Source organism: Sapajus apella, unplaced genomic scaffold (assembly GCF_009761245.1).
Source record: "Sapajus apella isolate SASKATOON/1434 unplaced genomic scaffold, GSC_monkey_1.0 scaffold43, whole genome shotgun sequence".
Taxonomy (NCBI): domain Eukaryota; kingdom Metazoa; phylum Chordata; class Mammalia; order Primates; family Cebidae; genus Sapajus; species Sapajus apella.
Window position 1 is genome coordinate 15,401,347 of NW_022436983.1, and position 12,181 is coordinate 15,413,527.

Here is a 12,181-nt window from a genome sequence, read left to right on the forward strand (position 1 = left end):
CTAACAGATCTAAGAAGCGACACTTGAAAAGATTAAACTATTTTCCAGCAATTTAATTGTGTCCCAGAACAAAGATCAAACATTTTTCTAAAAATATAAAAGTAGGCAGCACCTAATAAGGCCAAATTCACGATGTCTGGCATTTGATCCAAAATTACCAAGGATTCAAAGAAGCAGGAAAATGCAACCTTAAAATGAAGAGAAAAGTCAATCAAAACTAACCCAGAACTGACACAGAGGTTCAACTTAGCAGACAAAAAATGTTCAAAAAGTTATTATAACTGTATTCTATTTGTTAAAGAAAAATGAGAGGAAAGATTGAACAGGTCAAGTGGAGTCAGAGAAGATCTCAAAAGGACCTAAATTAAAAAGCTATTAAAATGACACCTGAGATGAAAAATAAACTGGATAGGAATAATAGCTGAGTAGATATTGTAGAAGAAAGGATCAGTGAACTCGAAGACATCTCAGTAAAAATTATCCAAAACAAACCACAGAATGCCAGGTGAGGTGGCTCATGCCTGTAATCCCAGCACTTTGGGAGGCTGAGGTGGGTGGATCACTTGAGGCCAGGAGTTCAAGACCAGCCTGGCCAACATGGTGAAACCCTGTCTCTACTAAAAATACAAAAATTAGCTGGGTGTAGTGGTGTATGCCTGTGGTCCCAGCTGCTTGGGAGGCTGAGGCATGAGAATCACTTGAACCCAGGAGGCAGAGGTTACAGTGAGCCAAGATCATGCCACTGCACTCCAGCCTGGGTGACAGAGTGCGAGCCTGTCTCAAACAAAACAAAACAAAACAAAACAACAAAACACCAAAATGAACCGCAGACGAAAAACATGTTCAATATTTAAAAAACGAACAAAGCATTATTGATCTGTGGGACAACTTCAAGCAGCCTAATGCAGACATAAATGGAGTTCCCAAAGGAGAAGAGAGAAAGGGAGTGAGGGCAAGCAAAAAAAATCACTGGAAAGCAAAATACTCAAAGAAAGGATGACTGTATATTTAAAAATTTGAGCCAAGACTTTCGCTAAACTCCAAGCACAGTAGCATAAGGAAAACGACACCGAGTTACACCATAATCAGATTGTTCAAAACCAATGGAAAAGAGAAAACCTTAAAAACAGCAAGCGGAAAAAAGATACAATGTATAAAGGAAAACAGATAAAGATGACAGCGGATTTCCAACTGGAAACAATGCAAGTGAGAAGACAGTGGAGCAACATCTTTAAAGTATTAGAAAAATAAAAATCTATTGAGCTAGAATTCTACACCCAGAAAAAATATATTTTAAAAGAGAAAGTAAAATAAACAAGGCCAGATGCAGTGGTTCTTGCCTATAATCCCAGCATTTTGGGAGGCCAATGCATGTGGATTGCCTAAGTCCAAGAGTTCAAGACCAGCCTGGGCAACACAGTGAAACTCTGCCTCTACAAAAGAATTAGCTAGGCACAGTGGCTTGCACCCGTGGTCCCAGCTATTCAGGAGGCTGAGATGGGAGGATTGCTTGAGCCGGGAGGTCGAGGCTACAGTGAGCCATGATTGTACCACTGCACTCCAGCCTGGGCAACAGAACAAGACCCTGTCTCAAAATAAATATATTATAAAGACTTTTTCAGACATACAAAAGCCAAGATAATTCACTACCAGCAGACTCACACAGTAAGAAGTGTTCAAGGAAGTTCTTTAGGCAGAAGAAAAAATGATAACATGTGGGATATGGAATTATACAGAAGAATGAACTGAATGAAACTTATAACATATCAAAATTTGTGGGATGCTGATAAAGCGGTTCTTAGGTGGAAATTTGTAGCAATAATATCTTCACGGAAAAGGAAAAGTTCCCAAATCGTGGACCTCAGCTTCCACCTAAAGAAACTAGAAAAACAGGAGCAGATTAAAACCAAAATAAGGAGAAGAAAGGAAATAATAAGATTCAGAGAGGAAATAAATGAAATAGAAAACAGAAAAACCTGAGAAAAATCAATAAACCCAAAAGCTGGTTATTGAGAAGATCAATTACATTGATAAACCTCTAGTCACACTAGTCAAAACACACAGAAGATACAAATTTCCAATACCAAGAATGAGAGGTGACATTACTACAAATTCTATGGATACTAAAGAGACAATAAAAGAACAATGTGAATAACTTTGGGCCAATAATTCCATGACTTAGAAGAAATGGACAAATTCCTTGAAAGATCTAAGCTACCAAAGGTCAGTCAAAGAGAAATAGATTTAGAAATAGATGTAAACCTATATCTATTAAAGAAATTGAATTATAGCTAGAAAACTTCTCTCAAAGAAAACTTCAGGCTTCACTGGTGAATTCTACCAAATATTCAAGAAAGAATAATATCGATTCTGCACAATCTTTTCCAGAAAGCTGAAGAGAAGGGAATGCGCCCCTACTCACACTGTGAAGCCAACATCACCCTTACGCCAAAATCAGAAAATTGCATTACAGGAAAAGAACGCTATAACTAATATCCCTCATAAACATAGTTGTAAAAATCCAGAACAAAATTTTATCAAATTGGATCCAATAACATATAAAAAGGATAATACGCCATAACCAAGTAGGATTTATTCCAGGAATGCAAATTTGGCTTAACATTGAAAATTAATCAATGTAATTCACCCTATCAGCAAAGTAAGATCAGGAATAAGACAAGGATGTCTACTCTCACCACTTTTATTCAACACTGTACTGGAAGTCCTCAGGAGAGCAATGAGGGAACATAAATGAATAGATAAAAGGCATTCCAATTAGAATGGAAGAAGTTAAGCTGTTGCAGACGACATAATCCTGTGTGTAGAAAAACTAATGGGCATTAGAATTTATTACTGAGTTTAGCAAGATTGCAGGATATAAGATTAACATTCAAAATTCAATTCTTTGTCTGCATATTAGCAATGAACAATCCAGAAACTGAAAATTTTAAAAACAACATTCACGTCAGCATCGAAAGACATGAAAACACTGGAACACGGGGCAAACACTGAAAAGCAGTGTGCAAAAAGTGTACACTGAAAACTATGGAACACTACTGCAGTTCAAGAAAACCTAAAACAAGTGGAGAGATATACTATGTTCATGAATTAGAAGACTCAACATGGTTAAGATGTCAGTTCTCCCCAAATTAACCCATACAGTCACTGTTATCCAATCAAAATCTCAGTCTTTTGTGTAGAGATCGATAAGCTGATTCTAAGAGTCACATGAAATGCAAAGAACCTAGAATAGTCAAAGCAGCCTTGAAAAACCATGAAGTGTGAGGACTAAATGCTACCTGATGCCAAGGCTTAGCATAAAGCTACAGTAATCAACACCTCATGGTATGGGAATCATGATAGACACATAGATCAATGGGATACAAAGGAAATCCAGAAATAGATCCACCTGTGTATGAATAACTGACTTTTGATAAAGATGCAAAGGCAATTCAGTGGAGAAAGAAAAGTTTTTTTATGGAATGGTGCTGAAACAATTGAATATCAACTTGCAAAAACAAAGAAAGGCTTCTATCTAAACTTTATGCTATATTTTAAAAATTAACTCAAAATGGATCATAGATCTAAATGTAAAATTGAAATATATGAAATTCCTAGAAGAAAACGTTGGAGAAAATCCTCATGACCTTGGGTTAAGCAAATATTTATTAGATGCAACACCAAAAGCATGGCCCATGGAAGAGGTGGATAAATTGGACTTCATTAATTTTTTTTTAAAAAAAACCACCTGTACTATTCAAAACACAATGTTAAGAGAATGAAAACACAAGCCACATGGTAGGAGGAAATTTTTTCAAATCATATATCTGATAAAGGACTTATGTCAAGCATATATAAGGAACTCTCAAAAACACAAATAAGAGAACACCCAACTTAATTTTTTAAATGGGCAAGATTTGAAGTCATGCTGGGCTTAACACCTAGGTGATGGGTTGATCTGTGCAGCAAACCACCATGGCACACGTTTACCTGTAGAACAAACCTGCACATCCTGCTCATGTAGCCCAGAACGAAATAAATGTTGAAGGGAAAAGAAAAGTAAAGAAAACATATTACCCTCGGCAACATAGTGAGATCTCTTCTCTACAGAAAATTTAAAAACTAGGCAGGTGTGGTGGCATATAGTGGTAGTCCCAGCTACTTGGGAAGCTGAGACAAGAGGATTACTTGAGTCCAGGAGGTCAAGGCTGCCTTGAGCCATGACTGTGCCACTGCACTCCCACCCCGGGGTGACAGAGCGAGGCCCTGTCTCAAAAAAAAAAAAAAAAGGAAAACATGTCATTAGAAAAATGCAAATTAAAGCACAAGGAGATATCTGTCACTACCCATCCATTAGAAAGGCTGGACTCTGAAAGACTGATCATAGCAGGTGTTGCTGAGTGCGGGGAATGGCTGGGTCTCTTACATGCTGCTGGTGGGAATGGAAGCTGGTACAAAGATTTTGGGAAACAGTTTAGCAATTTGCAACAAAGTCAAACACACATGTATCATATAACCCAAGAGGGAGAAAAGCACGTGTCCCAGCTATTCATACAAAGACTTGTACACAAATGTTCATAGCAGCCTGATGTGCATTAGCCCCAAACCGGAAACACCAAATGTCCTTCAGCTGATGACTGATGAACAAATTATGGTACATCCATGCAATGGAGCAATGAAAAGGAACACACTCTAACATATGAGACTGCATGGATGCATAGCAATACAGTTAGGCTGAGTGAAAAGGCCAGCCGCAAATACTGTATGTTACTTTTATATGAAATTCTAGAAAATGCAAACTAATCTTCAGTAACAGAAAGCAGGTCAGTGGTTGCCTGGAGAAGTGGGTGGGTTGGAGGAAGGAAAAATTACAAAGAGGTTCTTCTGCTTGTGGTGCTGGTTTCACAGGTGCATCCACACATCAAAGTGCATCAAACTGTGTGAGCTTACTGCAGCTCCATGAAGCTGCTTTTATTTTTATCTTTAAAAAAAATTTTTTTTTGAGATGGAGTTTCACTCTGCCGCCTAGGCTGGAGAGCAGTGGCTCTATCTCAGCTCACAGCAACCTCCGCCTGCTGGGTTCAAGCGATTCTCCCACCTCAGTCTCCCGAGTAGCTGGGATTACAGGTGCACGCCACCACGCCCAGCTTAATTTTTGTGTTTTTAGTGGAGACGGGGTTCTGCCATGTTGGCTGGGCTGGTCTTGAGCTCCTGACCTCATGTGATCTGCCTGCCTCGGCCTCCCAAAGTGCTGGGATTACAGGCGTGAGCCACTGTGCTTGACCTTTTAAAAAATGATTTTTGTAGACAGGGTCTCTGTTGCTCAGGCTGGTCTCAAATTCCTGGCCTCAACTGATCTTCCCTCTTAAGCCTCCCAAAGTTCTGGGATTACAGACATGAGCCACCACACGAGGCCAAAGAGGTTTGTAAAAGCCACGAACACTTATTGGCTACTTACTATTCACAGAGGATTACTTATTATTAATAAAACCTTTTTCAGAACCACAGAGATAGGTTCATTTGTTCACTCAAAAGCATTTTTTGAGCATCTACTGTGTGTCAGATGCTGTAATAAGGTCTGGGAATACTTCAATCAACAAAATACACATAATATTTTTGAAATCTTAGAGTTCACATTCTTGGGAGGGAAAAGTGGAGAGTGGGGACATAAATGCTAGTAAATAAATATCTGGCTGGGCACGGCAGCTCACGCCTGTAATCCCAGCTCTTTGGGAGACCGAGACGGGTGGATCACCTGAGGTCAGGAGTTAGAAACCAGTCTGGCCAACTGAAACCCTGTCTCTACTAAAAATACAAAAATTAGCTGGGCGTGGCGGTGCATGCCTGTAATCCCAGCTACTTGGGAGACTGAGGCAGTAGAATCGCTGGAATCCAGGAGGCGGAGGTTGCTGTGAGCTGAGATCGCGCCACTGCACTCCAGTCTGGGCAACAGAGCAAGATTCCATCTCAAAAATAAATAAATAAAGAAAGATCTAGTATATCAGACAATGATAGGTACTATGAGGGGAAAGAAAAAGCAGGGTTGGGGAGGGGGGTGTGGGGCGGGGTGGAGCTGTCGATTTAAGCAGAGTGGTCAGGGAAGGCCTAAATGATAACGTGCATTTGAGCATCACCATAAAGAAGCTGAAGAACCCAGCTGTGTTGGAGTCTTGGAGAAGAGACTTCTTGATGGAAGGACATGTGCAAAGATCCTGAGGTGGGAGTATGCTTGGAGAACCTAGAAATAGCAAGGAGCCGGGTGTGGCTGGAGCGCAGTGAGGGAGGGGGTGAGTAGTAGAAGATGAGGTCAGGGCTGGGGCAGGTCAAGTTCACCCACTGGATGAGATCAGGGCTGGGGCAGGTCAAGTTCACCCATTGGATAAAGTCAGGGCTGGGACAGGTCAAGTTCACCCACTGGATGAGGTCAGGGCTGGGGCAGATCAAGTTCACCCACTGGATGAGGTCAGGGCTGGGGCAGGTCAAGTTTACCCATTTGGTCTTTTACAAACGTGCAATGGGTCCTGCTCCTAGGAAGAGGGACAGAAAGTCAGTTAGCATTTCTGTGGATCTGCCATGTGCCTTCTGCCTCAGAAATCAGAAAGTCAGGAGCTGGCTGGGGGCTAATACCAGAATGGGCCCCAGCACCATGTCTGGCACACAATTGGCATCACAAAATGTCACCTGTGATTATCAGGTTGAGGGAGGAGATTGAGACAGGCTTTTCAGAGAGAGGCATTTGAGCTAGGCTTGGAAGGATTATTAGTATATTCTAGAACCTTTTTTTTTTTTTTTTTTTGAGACGGAGTTTCGCTCTTGTTACCCAGGCTGGAGTGCAATGGCGCAATCTCGGCTCACCGCAACCTCCGCCTCCTGGGTTCAGGCAATTCTCCTGCCTCAGCCTCCTGAGTAGCTAGGACTACAGGCACGCGCCACCATGCCCAGCTAATTTTTTGTAGTTTTAGTAGAGACGGGGTTTCACCATGTTGACCAGGATGGTCTCGATCTCTTGACCTCGTGATCCACCCGCCTCGGCCTCCCACAGTGCTGGGATTACAGGCTTGAGCCACCGCGCCCGGCCTATTCTAGAACCTTTCTAGTTGAAAATGGTGGTATCTATAGAAAGCCAGAGGGAACAGCAGGCTGTGGGTTCGCTGAGAGCATGGTCCCTGTGTCTTTTGTCAGCCTCCCTCTGCAGGGCCTGACACAACATCTACATGTTTATTGAATGAATACATGACAGAAGGAAGGAACAAATGGATAAATGTGTCTGGGGCAGAGCCGGTCACAGACCTTTCTTTTCTCTTTTCTTTATTTGAGATAAAGTCTCGCTCCATCGCCCAGGCTGGAGTGCAGTGGCGTGAACTTGGCTCACTGCAAACTTCACCTCCTGGGTTCAAGGCTCACTACAACCTCCGCCTCCCAGGTTCAAGCAATTCTCGTGCCTCAGCCTCCCAAGTAGCTGAGATTACAGGCAAGTGCCACCATGCCCAGCTAATTTTTGTATTTTTATTAGAGATGGGGTTTCACCATTTTGGCCAGGCTGGTCTCGAACTCCTGACCTCGAGCGATTCACCCACCTCAGCCCCCCAAAGTGCTGGAATTACAGGCGTGAACCGCTGCACCCGGCCAGGCCTTCCTTTTCTATCCAGGGCTGCCTGGATCCCTGCAAGGCTCCAGCTCCTAGAATCAGAGAAACCAGGATCGGAATCCCAGCCCCACCCCTTTTCCTGCGAGACTATGGGAGGCTACTTCACTGCTTAAAATCTCAGTGTTGTCTTCAGCAAAATGGGGACAATGATAACATCCACTTCACAAGGTGCTCGTGAAGATAAAACATGGCAGTGCGGAGTGCCTTGCATGGTGCTGGACACATAGCAAGTACTCAACAGGTATTAAACCCTGCTTTTATTGAGTAGTGCCTGATGGCAGGCACTGTGCTGGGGGTTTTTCATGGATTAACTCTCAATTTAAGAATTACAACAGCCTTATGAAGTAGGTACCATTATTATCGATCCATCCAACAAATGAAGACCCAGAAGCTCGGAGGGGTTCACTGACTTGCCTGACAGCGCACAGCTCGGAAGCTGGGATTTGAACCACAGTCTGTGCTTCCCACCTCTATTCTGTTCCGTTAGGTCTCTCTAACTCTATCTTTTCCTCTCCCAGACTGGGGACTGGGGCTTTGCTCATGAGGCAGCAGAGAGTTGTGTGCGGCTCTTGAGGAGGAAAATGGGGAGCCAACTGTTTCTTCCCCCCTTCTGTTGAACGCTGGAGTCCCATGTGGAAACTGAAGGGTGAGGGGTGCTTTGTGCGCGAGAATTCACCGATGACCCTCACTCCTCCACATCCTCCCAGCTGAGCCTGCTGTGCCCTTGTGGGAACTGGAGGAGGGGTCATGCCCCCCACAGCCATGCCCGTGCTATCCCTGCACTGGACAAGAGTAGCTGGGTGTACTTTTTAGTTTCTAGGTGGCTGGCCCCTTGGGGTCTATCGCCTGCTCTCCTAGAGGGAGTCTTGCTGGGGAGAGAACCAAAGAGGTGCCTGGGGCTGGTCGTCTGGGCGGGGTGCATGGCAGCCATAATTGCTGGGCACCAAAGCCCAGGCTGGGCCCTTCTATGAAGACATTTATAGCCAGCCGGCCTGGGGGAGCATTCAAGTGGTTTTCTCTCTTTTGTGTCCCTTTAATAAACGAGAAGAAGAGACATCAAATTAAAGCTGATTCTGGACAAACTTGGCTTTGCTGAGAGGCTCTGGAGAGGTCAGGGGAAGGTTATTCTGCTCGCTGACCCTGAGGCCTGGATGTTTCACCACATGCTTTGAAAATGTAGGCTCGGATGTCAGGGCCAGGCAGGCCTTTGAAGTCATCAAAGCTGACTCTCAGCCCTGTGCAGGGATCCCCTGAGCAGTCTCTGGTTGCAGCCTTCCAGGGATGGGGAACTCACTTCTTTTCTTTTCTTCTCTTTTTTTGTCTTCTTTTCTTTTTTTGAGATGGAGTCTCACTCTGTTGCCCAGGCTGGAGTGCAGTGGTGCCACCTCTACTCACTGCAACCTTCACCCCCCAGGTTCAAGCAGTTCTCCTGCCTCAGCCTCCCAAGTAGCTGGGACTATAGGCATGCACTACCATGCCTGGGAGTTGGGTCTCATCACCACACAGGGAAGGAAAGGGGATACGTGAAGGCATAGAGACACACATGCAGGATGCTTTTCTTGACGATGGAGGGAGACGGCGTGACGTTGACATGAGCCAAGGAGAGCCCAGGGCTGCCAGCAAACACTAGAAGTTGAGAGGCAGGAAACACGTTCTCCCTCTGAGGCCCCAAGAAGGGACCAATCCTGCCAACACCTTGATTTCAGACTGCCACCCTCCTGAGCTATGAGACAGTCCATTTCTGTTGCTTTAAGCTACCTTGTTTGTGGAAATTTGCTCCGGCAGCCCTAGAATACTAGAAGAGAAGGGGAGAGAGTCAACATTAGGCAGCATGTGTGTTCAGCAGTTTCCAGTGTGGGAAACTGAGGCTCGATCCCTCAAGGGTGCTCAGGGAGACGGTGGGAATGTGCCTCAGAGTTACCCCAGCTCAGGGGAAGGAGCTGGGGTCTTTTTCGCCGGCTTCCATCTGTCCTTACCTGAAGGGTGCTCCTGAGGAACACCCACCCCTATCGCTTCTGGACTGACCTATGTGTGGACAGGGCAGGCTCAGGCCGCCAGAAAAGTCCCCAGGTGAGAATTGCAGGTGCTGCCAGTTGCAAGTGTTGGGAGTCAGGGCGCACAGGAAGACGGTGCTGAGGAGATGTGGGTGGACACGCACGGTGTCTGTCAGGTCTTTACTGAGGATCTACTATGTGGCCCAGGTGCCACTCTAAACACGTGGAGTGCAGCTCCCTAGCTGACACTCAGAGAAGGAGACAGATGGTGTCCTAGCAAGCCCTGAGTGGCATATAATGCCCAACGGAGCAGGCAGGGAACACACAGCAGGTCCCCGGGGGACACGGGGATGCTATTCATTCCGTCCGGATGGCCGGAACAGGCTTTTCTGAGGAAGTGGCCTCTGGAACTGAAACCCGCACGTTGAGAAAATGAAAAATTCACACATCTGGTGGAACAGTGTTCCAGACAAGGGAACAGCCAGTGTGGAGGCCCTGAGGGGATGGATGGCTGCCGTGAAGATGAGAGGAGCAAGAGGACCCGGCGTGGGCCCGCCGTGGAGGAGGCTGGCAGGAGCCGGCCCCACTCCCCCTGTGCCAGGCTTCTGTCGCTGGCACTGCTCTCCAGCCACCCAGAGCAGTAACTCCACTTCCTGGTCCGAGGGAAGCCTTTCGAGGCCCTGGGCACAGGAGTCGGAGGGGGAAGGGCCTGGACCCCCCCATCCCCACCCCTCACAAGCCCCTGACCTTGGACAAGGCGTTAGCACGGAACCTCACTTTCTCACGCTGGAAGATGGCCATCCTAACTGCATGCACTTCCTGAGACTGGTGTGAAGCATAAAGGACCCCTTTTCCCCGGGGGTCCCTAAAGGGAGTGGGGGTTCCCTAAAGGGAGGTACAAGTCCCTCTGTGCTTAAATTTCCACTGTTCACTCCTGCAGGAGGCTGGACAATGGTCAACAAGTGCTTTCCCGGAAGAAGGACAGTCTTTGAAATTACACCAAGACATCTTTATACATCTTTAATTCACCAGTTTATAAAACACACAAACGAATGAACAAGACCCTAGAAGAGAAAAAATGAATGAGAAGGTGGGGGCTGCCCCCCCCCCAGCCTTCTGTACGCGTTTATCCTTTAGGTAATTCTCACAGCAAGACTGGGGGCTGGGGCTAGATTGTTTTTAATTTCAATTTTTTGTTTACAAAATTAGTACATGCTTATTGGCTTAAACATTTTCAAATCATTTAAGAGTGTATAGAGTTGGAAATGAAAACCATCCACCTCTGCCCCTTCCGCCACCCTTCTACCACCTGTTTGGGGAGTTTCCTTCCAAGCTTTTGCATGTATAGCAAACCTATAAATAAAGGGGGTTGCTTTTGTTTTTAACAAACATGCCCTTTTAACTTAATATACCCTGGATGTCTGCCCTTATCAGCGATCACAAGGTAGATATGATAGCCTCGTGCTATTGACTGAAATAGCTGAGAGAGGTCAAGGCCATTGCTCAAGGTCACACACAGGTGAGTGGCAGAGCTGGGCCTGGGACCCGGTCTGTGTGAATGGGGCAGCAGGCCTCTGTGCTGTGCAGAGGCAATGCCATCGGCCATTCTTAGCATCTCAGCACCACCTGGTAAGAGGAGCTTGTTTCTGGAGCTGGACAGCTGAGAGAGGCAGAAGATAGGGAGGGAGCGGGTGATTGCGGGGCTGGGAACTTTGTTCCAGGACTAGGGGCCCAGCCAGGGGAGGCACAGCCCCCTGTAGGTCCGGGTGGGTAGGTGCAAAGGGGCCAGGAGGAAGGGGGCTGGGTGCTGGGGCCTCTTAAGTGGCCCCTGTTCTCTCTCCCAAGGTCCCCCCAGGTAGGCTCACCTTCTTTTTTAGAGACAGGGTCTCTCCTGTCACCCAGGCTGGAGTGTGTGATGCAATCATAGCTCACTGCAGCCTCGAACTCTTGGGCTCAAATGATCCTCTGGTCTCGGCCTCCCAAAATACTGAGGTAGATTGCGGGTGTGAGCCACCATCCCTGGCCACTCACCTTCCTGCTACCATCTTTGCCCCTTGTCTGTCTGAGCCAGCCTGAAGCTCTGAGCCCCCTCCAGTGGGGCTGGCTGACCTGCAGCCTCTCTCCCACCCTGTCTATGGCTCATCCCCCATGTGGGCAAAATAGTCAGTGTTGCCTGCCTCCCACCCCATATAGGCCCAGAAGCATTAGTTTTCCCTCCCTTTAAGGGATGCTGGGATCCCCTGAAGCACCCAGCGGGTGGTCATTCAACTTTTGCTTGGATGACTTCAGAGATGGGTAGCTCATTACCTTCCAAGGAAGCTGGTTCCATCTTGAATGGCTATAATGGATGGTGGGGAATAAGCTTGGGCCCTGAGACAGAGCCAGGTGTGGAGGAGATTGGAGGAGCTGATTGATGCATATAAATCTGCTCCAGTTGTGTGTGAGGGGAGGGAGTCGGTGAGCCTCAGTTTCCCACTCTGGCTTCCTTTGGATCAATGTTGACCGAACTGCAGGTCATCTACCATGAATGAGTCATGAT